The sequence below is a fragment of the Myodes glareolus genome, chromosome 2, assembly GCF_982192425.1.
Source record: "Myodes glareolus chromosome 2, mMyoGla1.1, whole genome shotgun sequence".
Taxonomy (NCBI): Eukaryota; Metazoa; Chordata; class Mammalia; order Rodentia; family Cricetidae; genus Myodes; species Myodes glareolus.
The window spans coordinates 87,459,096-87,472,188 of NC_142027.1; the positions used below are offsets into that span (position 1 = coordinate 87,459,096).

The 13,093-nt window shown below is 49.5% G+C and overlaps 1 protein-coding gene across 3 annotated transcripts in view; it reads right to left on the reverse strand.

Moving 5' to 3' along the window:
- Nucleotides 1-12,801, reverse strand: part of Slc7a1 (solute carrier family 7 member 1) — a 67,222-nt gene extending 54,421 nt beyond the window's left edge. Inside the window, exon 1 of one of the 3 annotated variants that reach the window (XM_087902649.1) lies at nucleotides 12,783-12,801. The gene's annotated coding sequence lies outside the window, so the exon portion shown is untranslated. Of the gene's footprint in view, nucleotides 1-3,431; nucleotides 3,470-12,431; nucleotides 12,591-12,782 lie in introns of those variants that run through there. The other 2 variants (XM_087902646.1, XM_087902647.1) reach the window with 2 other exon arrangements.
- Nucleotides 12,802-13,093: the final 292 nt, after the last annotated feature.

The following is a 13,093-nucleotide window of genomic DNA, read 5'->3' on the forward strand; positions in this document are numbered from 1 at the left end:
GTTAGAAATGAACACACAGGCCAGGCAAGGGCCTCCAGGCAAGGAATGTGAGGAGAAGCAACCCTGCAGTTCAGCTAAAAGGTCACTTTAGAAGCCTCTCTCTGTGCCAGGCAGCTTTTCAATCCGAATCTCCTGCAATCGTCCAGGGCCTTGTTCCTCCAAGTGTTCCTAAAAACTGCTTCCACGCGCAATCTCACAGACCCACTCAGGACCTGCAGGATAGCATATGATTTTCACAAGGTTCCCAGAGAAGGGCTTTGGCAGGCACCTGGATGCCTACACACCTAAAATTACTCAAAGCTGGGCTTCCCAGATATGAATGCCACAGAGAAGCACGTGAAGCAAAATTCTTAAGGCTGTGTTTGCAGCCTTTTCCTTCCGTCTGTCTTTATTACCTGCCCCTGTTGGCACTGCAGTCCAATTGCTCCATGTGCTCCTGTATGTACTCTTTCTAGATAGATAAAAAGGCAGCAGGAACCCTGAAAGGGTGAACTATGAGGCCTTGACAGTGGAAATGCTTCTAATGTCCCCGACACTTCGAGTCATCGGTCTCATCCTTGGGGGTTCGTATTTACTAGTGCATAGCTTGGATCTGTAGGCACAGGCCCTTCCTGGGGGTCTTGATCTAGCAGGAACGATATCGCCCACAAGCCACTTGGCACAGGCAAAAGACAGCATGGCACGCATACCCACATCTAAGTCAAACAGACTGTGAAGTTCTGCGAGAAGGGCCAAGCTAAAACACCTGGGCCCATACTCTCACAGTGCCGCTAGCTAGGTAGAGGATCTGTCCACCGCTGCTTCAATTCCTAGGACTTCTCAGAATAAAATGCCAGCTCCTCAGCACGTCTGGACGTGGCTGGGAAAAGGAAGCGGCCGTCTCCGGAAACCCCGAGGCTCTCGCTAACTCCAAGGCTGTGCGGAGTGATGCTCTGAGACTCCCCTGCAGACACACACCGCAGTACACCAAAGGGCAGGAGAGCCCGACAAGACGCTTGAATTGTGTAGAAATATTGCTTTCCCTAACACTGCTTCCCTGCTTAAACCACCCAAGAAAAGTCTTCACTGGCTAGAGCAAATTCAAAGAGGCGTTAACAATTAGGCAGGAAACCACGGACAAATGAGGCACCGATTTTCTAAAAATCTGATTGCATCAAGCTCTCAGACCAGTGAGGCACCCCGTCCTCCAAGAATTCATGAGAGTTCCTGCCTAGCACCACCCAAGATGGCCCTTTAGGGAGAAAGCTAACCCAAAAAGAAGTGTCTTCCGGCAAAAGCTTATTCAACAAAAGCAGACATGATGCTAAAACTTCCAGGTCACAGCTGGCGAGATAACTCGGGGGCCAGAGGTGCTTGCTGCAAAACTTGCTGACCTGAGTTCGAAGCCCGGAACGCACCCAGCAGAAGGAAAGCCCCAACTCCAAAAAGCTATCTTCTGACATCCACAGGGGCACCACGTCTGCACTCCCTCCCCACACATTATATAAATGTAAAAAAATGTGTGTATATATTTTGAGGTAATTAGATGTATGGAAGAATTGTTTTAATTTGTGCATTATCACTCCTCTATACAGAACAGTGCGCACATGGGTGCTCATGTGTACACACACGCGCACACACACACACACACACCACATGCGTGAATGCATGCACATATAGGGAAAAAAAATCCAGGGACTTCCTTTCCAGAGGCTCACAATGCTGACAATACTTAGAACTTCGCCACGCTTCTCTTAGGACATTGCAAATAAACTATCCTGAATCCCTGCAGAAAAGCCATTTTGAGAAGCAGTTTCTTTGTTTTAAGCTTCCAATGAACAAGGACGGATATTTGAACATTGTTTTAATAAACTGGATGTCAGCTCTGTTAATCGGTGGCCTTGCTGGAGACAAATGATTCCACTGGTTGGGATTATTTTAAAATTGGTGTGAGCAGATAAGGTATTTATTTGCTAAGCCACAAGCAAAACTTTAAACCCTTAAGTAAAAGCCCCAACCTTTGCAAAAACTACTTAATAGCGTGGCTGCCGCACGGCTAATGTTAGCGTGTTCAGGATTTTGGTTGATTTTCAAGCCATCAGACTTGACAGCCTCAAATTTACCTTTCTGTGAGCAACTCTTTCCAGTTCCTCCCACAGTGCTTAACTCTGAAAGACAAGGTTATTAGCCTTTTGGATGGGCTCTTCCCCAAATCTCACTGGATGAAATGAACCAAGGAGTCAAAGGACTGAAATTAACAGCTACACGACCCGTTTCCAGGGTGAGTGCACACACACAGAGTGTACCATGGGCAGAGATGAAGAAGAGTCCAGCAAGCTTTCATATCAATCTGCTTCTCAGTCATCGTGTCCCTGTGTGTACTTGGCCACAAGTAAATTTACTTCTTATTGCGGTTTGGAGTCAAACAAGTTTGAAGACTCGGCCCAGGGGCCAACACTGTGGAGGTACAACAGACCAGAGAAAGCTTCCCTGAGACCAGCCTTCTAGGACCTCACACGCATCGCAGGCATGCATCATCAGGCAAAGGGACAGAGCCGGCAAGAGGATAGAAGGGATGGCGCTGGACACCGTCCCCCACTGAGGAGCATCTCAGAGCCAACATACGCCGCAGGTAGGCAAAGCCCTACCTCAGAAAACAATGCGTTTAGAAAGCCGGGATGGCATAGGGCCAGAATATCTTGTTAGAAACAGTGCTCAGAGGCAAGAAATCGAGGGCCAATCAGGCAGGGGTTCTCAACCACGGTGGGCAGTGACTAGTGACAATCAGGCCACGATCTGACCCTCTCTGACAAGACTGAACCAATCTATCAAGGACTCAACACCCTGTAACACTGACTGGAATGCTAAAGCCACCCATACCCTGTACGGTTGACACCCAAGAACCAACCACAGTGCACACAGGTAGCAAAGAACAAAACTTACCCCAGGAGCCAGGACAGGATCACAACAGAAATTAGAAACAATTTATGGTCCCTTCCACCTGCTAAAGCATTACTATTCGCCTCAAAGACACGCTTCCTTTCGATATATTTTACTAATCACATAGTCAGTAAGCGTTTGTTGAATAATATTTTAGGATCTATAAGCAGTGAGCAAAACAGTTTATTTACACTGCTAGATATAGCCTAGGGTCTCTCAAATGCTCATAAACACATGTCTAACCACTGAGATACATTCATGGTTCTTAAAATCTAATTTTAGCAACCTTTTTTTTCCTGTGCAATATATCCAGGTTTTTTTTTTAACCTTTAATGAGGATTTCCCCTAAGATTGAATATTCTTGGAAAATACCACTTTTGGTGACTAAGTAATATTCTAACTTGAAGATACCATAATTTATCAGTAGACATTTTCAGGCATGTGCTAGAGAAACGCTACAGTGTATCAGACCTGGACTAGGACCCTAAGGTAAAGAGGGGATGGAGCCTTACCAGACTTAGAGACCCACAGTGCTCCCTTCCATGGTGACAGTAACACGCAGGATGGCGTCCAGGTTTAATTTGTGAATCTACCTTTATAAGCCCGGCTCCCTCTTTGATCGAAGTGAACATTGTCTGTACAGAACAATACGTTTTCATTGTAATTTCCCTTCTTTTCAGGAAAGGAAATATCTGCGCTTCAAAGGGTCCCTTTGAAGAGTGGCCCTTTGGTGCTGCTCCGGCCAGGCTGGAGTGACTGAGCTCAGCAGGGGACCCCCGACTCTGGGCGGCTGCCCACTAGAGTCACTGTCAAGGCCAGCTCCTTCAAGGAGAGGGTCTGGGGCTGGAGAAGAACAAACAAACACATGGAAAATTACTAGGAGCTTTTGATCGTGACCTTCAGAGGTCTCTTCATGCAGCTGTGGGCTTACATCTGGGGGAAACTGAGGTACAAACAAATTTCAGACAATGGGGAAAAAAAAAAACCTTCCAGAATCCTCATCCCAGGCCAAGATGCAGGGGAGCTCACTCCGTGAGCGATGTGTGATAGAACGTGGGCAGCACGAAGCAACCATGAAGAGATACGAGCTTCAAGACGCAAGACTGGAAACTGTCTGCAGTTCAGGCTTAAGTTTGAGAAGCGAGGCAAAACTTCAGTTCAGAAAGTGTCTTTTGTTTCCCAAGGGTGGGGCATCTAAAAGACCCAGGGGGTCACCCGAAGGCAAGTATAACTGCTGTATGATACAGCCAAGGCCATGGCCCTCAGCCAAGTGCCAGGCAGCACCCTTAATCTCTGCCAGGTCTAGAAGGCAAGGGCTTGGGCACAGGAGAGAGGAGAGAACTTGCAACATTGTAGATTTCAAATGCGCTCCAGATATTTATTAGCGATCTCCATCCTCCATCCTCCCCCACCCGGAGGATACACACATACATCCCATCCAAGGTGGTTAAAGCAGCCCACACAGGTGGGCAGCCACCCAAGGGATGGGTGACGGTACAAAAGGCAGCCTGAAGACTGGCCCACACGCGTGGCTTCTGCCTGGAGTGTGGGGGTGCTGGGAAACACGTCCGGGTGGTCAGGTAAACTGGAGCTGGAACACCCCCACAACCCCCCACCCCCCCACCCACAAGCGCCTTTCTTACAAGCCTGTCTCCTGGTACGAGTGCCAAGCCTTTGCCTGCGAAATGCTACCTGGTCCATCCTCTGCTTTACTGCAACGCCCAAGTGTTTGAGGTTCTTACTTAGAGAAACATGTGTTAAAGGGGGGACTTGGAGGTACAAAAAGCCCACCCTGAGCGCCCCAAAAGGTGACAGATCTCTGTGTGGGCACAGAAAGCCGAGTGTGGACTCTTGGTGTGTGGACTCCCGAGTGTGCCGGATGATAACAGGTCTGCAGGAATGCTTCCCCCGACATGGGTATTTTCCCCATCAGGCTGGGATGCAACTCAGTAGCAGAGCACTGGCCTAGCATGCATGAGGCCCGGCACACACAAACCCAAAACAAAGACAGCATACCAAGGCTGCGCAAGAGACCAGTCTTGTTTGTGGGAAACACATTTTGAAATACAAGGCATTTGTAAATGGGGGGGGGGGCGCATATGGTGGAAAGAAGGAGGCAGGGCAAACAGCTGGTAGACCACAGTTAAGGGAGCCTAGGGGTCCCCCGAACTCCTATGACATTGAATTTGAAGTGTTACTCTAAAAAAGCTGGCAGAGAAAAATAGGGAAGGTATTCTTCTTACTGCCCTGATCAATACCGCTTTTCCCAGAGGCCCCAAGGGCACCCAGGGGATCCATCCAAGGCTCCCGTTTCTCTGGATTCCACTCATTCCATGGAGAATGGGGGTGATTCTGCCACCTAGACATGCTGTGACCCCAAGAGCTGCTCTGAGGGGCTGCCACAGAGATTTGCTGCAGGCCCTGACCCCCAGCTCCTGTTTCAGGCTTTCTGGGGGCCTCGAAGGAAGGGGGACACTTCCCACGTCACGTGATAGAAAGCAGCAAAGGAAGGCCAGGAGTGCCAGCGGGGTCAGGATTACAGCTGCCACTGGTCTCATGAAGACTGGAGGCTCGCCTCTGTTCCCACAGGCGCCCCTGCCGAGGCGCACTGTGCAATGTGGAGCAGAGCCCACGTGCGCTCCTGGGTCTGGGGCAGGTGTCCAGTCAGACACTGATGACCTGAATGAATGGAAGAACAGTGTCCAGCCTCTGCCACTCACGCCAGCTTCCGGTCCCTGCACCCTGCACAGCTGCCTCCGGAACCCAGTTCCAGCTGTGCCAGGAAGACCCGCAGTCCCAGGCTAGAGAGAAACAGGAGCCCGTGAGGGCAGGCAGTATGTTCCTCAGGGGTGAGGTGGCCCTCTGAGTACTAACGACGTCATGTACTTAAAAACAGAGTCGATGGCCAGGGCAGTGTGCGGGACAGTCTCCGTATGCACCCAGAATGCCGGACACATCCCAAGGCCAGAGTCCTGCAGGGCTAACACCCAGATACCTTCTGCACTTGGGGTTACTTCAAAGCCAGATCACCTGAATTCAAATCTCCCTTCAGCCACTTATAGCCTCCTAGAGCGCGCCCAAGGGCAGCCTGTTCCCACTTCTCACAATCTGAGTCTCACGGACAGGAAGATATTCTAAAGAGACATTTGTGCCTGTCAGACAATAGGCCCTAAAGAAGAAGGAATTTCTCCAGGAATCTCACGCTGGGAGAAGGAAAAGGACCAGCCAGAGGGGACCTTGTCTCTGGAGAGAGATTGCACAGAGTTCTAACAGCCTGTTAGGCCACTGACTGCGTGAGAGTGAAGCCCAGACAAGGACGGTCAGCAGTGGGCGGGACCACACCTTGCCCAGGACTGCTTAGGTGTGTATATCCTCGACTGTCTATAGAAACTCTGAGTTCACTTCAGGATCCTGAAGATAAACTTGAGGGCCTCTCTGGATATCTTTCTCCCTCTTCCCAGGAGGACCATGTTGAATAAATGTTTCTGCTTTTATTTGGGCTCTTTTTTTTAAAATTGATTTTAATGAGCTTTACATTTTTCTCTGCTCTCCTCCCTGCCTCTCCCCTCCCCTTCAACCCAAGGTCCCCATGCTCCCAATTTACCCAGGAGATCTTGTCTTTTTCTATTTCCCATGTAGATTAGATCTATGTATGCCTCTGTTAGTGTCCTCACTGTTGTCTAGGTTCTCTGGGATTGTGATTTGTGGGCTGGTTTTCTTTGCTTTATGTTTAAAAACCACTTATGAGTGAGTACATGTAGTAATTGTCTTTCTGGGTCTGGGTTACCTCACTCAAAATGATTTTTTTCTAGCTCCATCCATTTGCCTGAAAAATTCAAGATGTCTTTGTTTGTTTGTTTGCTTTGCTGTGTAGTACTCCATTGTGTAAATGTACCACATTTTTCTTATCCATTCTTCGGTCAAGGGGCATTTATGTTGTTTCCAGGTTCTGGCTATGACGAACAATGCTGCTATGAACATAGTTGAGCACATATCCTTGAGGCACGACTGAGCATCCTTTGGATATATACCCAAAAGTGGTATTCCTGGATCTTGAGGAAGGTTGTTTCCTAACTTTCTGAGAAATCGCCACACTGTATTTGAGCTCTTTTAATTGGCTTATTGAGGCAGCAGAATCTGGTTTGGGGTTGTGAGCCCCACCTCCACCCCAACAAGAACATAGGAGATTTCAAGAAAACACACATCAGACTTACAAAGCCATCCTAAGCTATTTGATCCTTAGCCGTACTCAGCTACGAAGCCACTCTTTTCCCTCCTACTGATAGATGCTAAGATCTAGGCTGACGGTGCCTGGCAAACATAGAAAATACAGAGGTGGACATTTGCAGGCAACTTCGGCTGATCAGCTGAAGCTACTCAGAGGAGGAAGACAGTCAAGACGGCGAGGAATGACAACATTCTCCTACCTTCTGGTCTCACTGCTCGCCCGCCCCTAAACACTCATCTCGGCTTACTCCATTTGGGTACCTCAAGGGAAGAATAATGTCACGGCAAATAGAGGTAGCCCTCGGTTCTTGGCACTTCTCCCAACGAAGACCTCTAAGGAAATTTGAGTAAACGTTGTCATTAGAGCAATGGTGATTATGACCAATAGCAGTCACTGTGTTCGTCTAAGCCCCACCCCACACCCTCCCAATGGGAAATGCTAAGGAGCATTCCAGAGATCCTGGGACAAACCTAGCCCAAGGATGGATCCTGAGGCCTAAGAGAACCTGTAGCCTATAACCCATGGTTGTACCTGGTCCAGAGTCAGCCTCGAGGAAAATCCTGGCAGTCGAAGCCAAAAGCACAAATCCAGGACCGCATGGCATGGAGAACTTGCTAGCTGGTGCCTCTGGGGCCCAGATGCCTCCCAACTTCCTCAACTTAGGTACAGTCTCAAGAAAAGTGAACAGAATCAAACAGCTAGGCTTGATGCAAACCTGACTCTGGATTAAGATGACGTGGACCATCTCACTTAAATCACCTCTCTCCTGGAAGAGGAGTCCAAAAAAGGCAGCTAAGAAGTCAGTGCTTCGTAGTCCTAGCTGATCAGGAGACTAAAGCAGAGGACTGCATGATCCCAGGAGTTCAGAGACCAGCCAGGGAGCAGTGGCTGGAATGAGAATATATTCCCAATAGGCTCACGTATCTGAACACATGGTTCCCAGTTGATGGTGCTATTTGGAGAGGTCTAGGAAGTATGGCCTTGCTGGGGGAAGTACATCACTGGGAGCTGGCTTTGAAGTTTCAAAGTCTTGTGCCTTTCCTAGCTCACCCCACTTAGGCTCACAGCGAAATCCAGGAGCCCCCAACATCCCACTGCAGCCACCACGTTACTTGCTGCCTTGCTTTCCTGCCATCATGGACTCATCCCTCGGGAACCTGTGAGCCCATGGAGACCTTTCCTCCTATCAGCTGCCTTGGTCACGGTGTTTTGTCGTAGCAGCAGAAAAGTAGCTAATACATTAGGCAACTTCTGAGATCCTGTCTCAAAAAGCAAACAAGTTACCTATAGCCAATTACTTTTTCAAAATATTTATTTATTATATGTGCAATGGCCTGCCTGCATATAGGTCTGTAGATCAGAAGAGGGTACTAGATCTCACTATAGATGGTTGTGAGCCACCATGCGGTTGCTGAGCATCAAACTGAGGACCTCTGGAAGAATTGCTAGTGCTCTTATCCTCTGAGCCATCTCTAGCCTCGGCCAATTATTATCAATGAACTATAGAAAAGCATTTGTACACTTGGCTACAGGAAGGACCTTAGAAGAGGCATCAGTCTGATACAAGCCCACTTTGGGATTCAGCCCTTTCTTACAGAAAGGGTGGAGCATCTCCTTTGACCCCACAGTTCAGAAACCGGGTCTTTATCTCAGATCAGCTATAGCACAAAGAGGTTTTGTGGGGCTGGAGAGATGGCTCAACAGTTAAGAGCACTACACTGGCTGCTCTTCCAGAGGTCCTGAGTTCAATTTCTATCAAGCACATGGTGGCTCACAACCATCTATAATGGGATCTGATGCCCTCTTCTGGCTTGCAGGGGTATGTGCAGACAAAGCACTCGTACCAATAGACAGACAGACAGACAGACAGACAGACAGATAGAATGAAAGAAAGAATTCTAAGTTCAGAGGGTTCCCACAGGGCAATCTCAGTACCATACTAACATCTGGAGGAGCGAGTGTGCCAAAGGAGCTGATGCACAGCAGACAAAACTACAAGAGACCCCAGCTTTGGGGTGGACTGTCCCCAGAGGCTCCATCAGTACAAGTCTATCCCTTAGTGGTGAGAATATACAAAGTTATTTGCCAAGATGGTTCAGTGGTTAAGAACACTTGCTGTTCTTATGGAGGACAGAGTTTGGTTCCCAGCACCCACATGGGGGCTCATAGGCACCTGTAACTCCAGTTCCAAGGGATCAGACATTCTCTTCTGGCCTCTGAGGACAATGAACATAAATGGTGCACATACAGAAAGACAGGTACACATATATACACATAAATTTTAAAAGTAAACATGCAGCCGGGCATGTTGTAAAAGTAAACATGCATACCCTGAACCCTAGCACCCAGGAGGCAGGTGGATCTCTGTGAATCCCAGGGACGTTCGGCCCTAGATAGTGAGTTCCTGGCTGGCTGAGAGCAAAACAGTAAGACCTCGTCTCTAAATAAACAAGGAATTTTTAAAAGGTTATTTGCAGTGACAGTGTATCTATAACCCCAATATTCTGGAGGCAGAGCCAGCAGGACCTCATGCTTGAGGCCACCCTGGTCTCTATACAGCAAGAGTTTGAAAGAATAAATCAGCCAATTTATTCTGTGACTTTTCCAAATTCCTAATTTCCGGGGCCAGGGAGATGGCTCAGCGTTTACAAGATCTTGTTGCTCTTCTAGAGGACCCAGGTTCATAGCCAGCACCCACCTCAGACATCTGCCAATAGTCTGTAACTCCAGCTCCAAGGAATCCAACACTCTCTCTGACTTCTATGGGCACCCACAAACACGTGACATAAATTCCCACGGACACATATACACTGTGTAAACATCCATCTTCCACCCACCACGCTACCCATCTCATCATCTTGCTCTCTCCTCACACAGAAGCACTAGCCAATCTCCTGTCAAAATATATCCAGGCAGTAGGCCGGAGGTGCAACTCGGTGACAGAGTAGCTAGCATATGTTTAGGATGTTAGAGGCCGGGTATTGATCCCAAGCACATATACCACCCTCCCATACCTCCCCAGCCTGAAAAGACCAATTATGGAAAAACAAAACAAAAAACACTAGGGCACTGGTTCTCAACCTGTAGGTCTCGAGTGATGACCAAGAACTAGGTGAAGTGCTGAGACACAGGTGATGCCTGTGAGGGACATGGCCCAGAAGTCTAGCTATCCCCAGGGCTACCAGACAAGTCCCTAACAAGGATTTCCTCTTCCATCTCTCCCTAGTACTAATAAACACCTCTAACTCCATGGCCAGCAAGGAGGAAGGCTTCCGTTCACCTTACAGGTACCTGTTTTTATCGGGCTTAGTAAAAAGAAAAGAGACTTCAACACCAATAAATGCACTTAATGACTTTAAAAAGGCCATCTGAGGCCTACAAAATAACCCAGCGTGCAATGTGTCTGCTATGCAAACCTGCAACCTGCGTTCGATCCCCAAATCCCACATAAAGGTACAAGAGAACGGGCCTCTACACGTGCACAGGGGCAAACATGCACCCCAACATATATCATAGACACACCCAAGAGTAATCCATGAAAATGATTTAAAACTTTTCAGTAATATCTGAGCTGGAGGGTGTATCGCAGTTGGTAAAGTGTTTGCCTAGTATGCAGGAGGCCCTGGGTTGGATCCCAGGTGCAGGGCTGTAACCCCAGTATTTGGGAGACAGAGGGAGGCAAGAGGAACAGAAGTCCAAGGTCATCTTTTGCTAAGTAGCAAGTTTGAGGCCAGTTTGACCAACATGAAGGGTGTGGGCGTGGGGTAAAGGGCAAGGTGGGGCGGGGAAAAACGGATCTACCAAATAAGATGACCTTGTATCTTAGAAGAGAAATCCTGACGGAACCATATTGTCTTCACACCTTAAATACATACATACATACATACATACATACATACATACATACATACATACATACAGAAGGCCCGGTAATTATGAGCCAAGCCCTGTGGCTGTGAGACTCAGCCCCAGTCTCTGAGGTATCTCTGTTCTCTTCTTAACTCTTTGTTTATTCAAGCCCTCTTCTATACCCTCTAAATTTCACCCTTTAGATAAAACATGACCTCAAAACGCTAAGCTTTTCAAAGCTGTTTCCATTGAAGGGTTGGCTTTCCCCTAAATTTCTATTTGGGTCACATGACTTAAACCCTTTTGTTTTAGTGACAGAAGGGTGTGCTCATATAAAACTAGTGATTTCCACTGAGACCAACTAAAAATACCAGGGTGGTTTCCTATTATCTCCACCACACATGGAGGACAAGAAATTATAAGAAAATCCCAAGTAAATTACAAACTGACCCATCACAGGGAGGATATTCAACCAGAGATAATATTCGGGGTTCTAGGGAAACTTTATTCACCTTTAGGAAAAATACACCTATGTTTGAAACCCCAGACTTGTCCTCCGGCACGTGAGAGAATAGCTGTGGGTGCTGGGAAATGTAGTTTTTTGGTTTGTTTTGTTTTCCTGAGGGCACATGTCTGGCTCTCCCAGCACATGTCTGGCTATCTCATCACGCCAGGACGTGGACTGGGGTGAGCGACACTGGCACCAGGTTGCTCTGCGGACACGCGTGGCGGGTGACCTGTCCGTGCCCAGGAAGTCTTCCCCTACGCAGAAAGGAACACGCTGAGCACAGGTTGTCTACGGAGCCGGAAGAACTTCCTCCCACTCCACACCATCTGGAAGAACAGTCTGTGCAGGCCGAATCAGGTCATAAGGAAAACCCACTCGAGAAGGAGTCCTTCCAAAGCGACCTCTGAGGACTACGGAAGCGACCTGGAGAGCGGGAATCTCAGGTCTCCGGTCACAGGGGACCTGTCTGAAGGACCTGATGGAGTCCACCCTGCGCGCGTCTCGGCTGACGACACTGCCCCGGACCGCGTGGCGGGGCGGGGTGCCGCGTACCGCGCCATGTAAGGGAAGATCTCCCAGGCAGCGGCGGCTCCGGATGCCACCCGGGGTGGCCAGTGTGGACGAGTCCCCGCGCCCACGTGGAGCCTTTGCACGGCCACGCGTGGCCGAAGTACCCGGGTCGCTCTGCCCACTCCCTCCCGCTGTTGCATCATACACCACGCCGCGCCTGCCAAGGACCAAGATGGACTCGGAGGAGGCGACCGGAATACGGGTGCCCGCCCCACGCAGCATCCCCGGAGATGAGTAGGTTAAAAAGAACCCTCTCCCTTTCTGAGAGGCCACGCGAGGCCCTGGGTTCCCACGCACAGAGAAAGGTGACACAGGCTTTTAGAGCTCCCTGGACATTCACCGGGATCGCGTACTCACCAAGGAGGCGACGGGATGCTGAGCTGGCTAGGAACCGGGGGTAAAGAACCGCTCACACCTGCTGGCGGAGAGGATGGCGCGCGCGGGAGGGATCGGAGCCGGTTTCATCAGCCGCGCGCCGCCCTCCGCGGGCCCCGCGGCCACGGCCAGTGATGCGCGTCACCTTCCCGGGCACCAATGACTGCGCTGCGCGGCCGCGCCCCTGTGGGCGGGGACACCCGAGACCGGGCTTTCCCCGGCGCTCGCCCTTGGTCCCCAGCAGCTACAACCCTGGTGTGGTCAGAGCTGGTGGGTGACACAGGCTGAGCCGTGCCATCCCCCGCCTGGCAAGCCACTGACAGCTAACCTTACCAGGGTTCCTGCTTCAAACGATGTGAGACTTGAGACATACTTTAACGAAATTTTAGGACTTGGTTGTAAATCTTCCTTTGTCGTTGAACTTCTTTACGGCAGTGTCCTAGCTAACGCCTTAGCCTCGCCCCTGTCAGGGAGGGCCCCAAAGCCCGCAAGCCTCCCTTTGATATGGCACTTCCTCCCTAGGCTAATGGGCCAATGGAGCCAGCTCACTCCAGAGGGACTCACCCCAAGTTTATTACCCCAATCCAGGCTTCATCTCTGGGATTCTTTCTGATCTCTGCTCCAAAAGCAAGAATTACAATCTA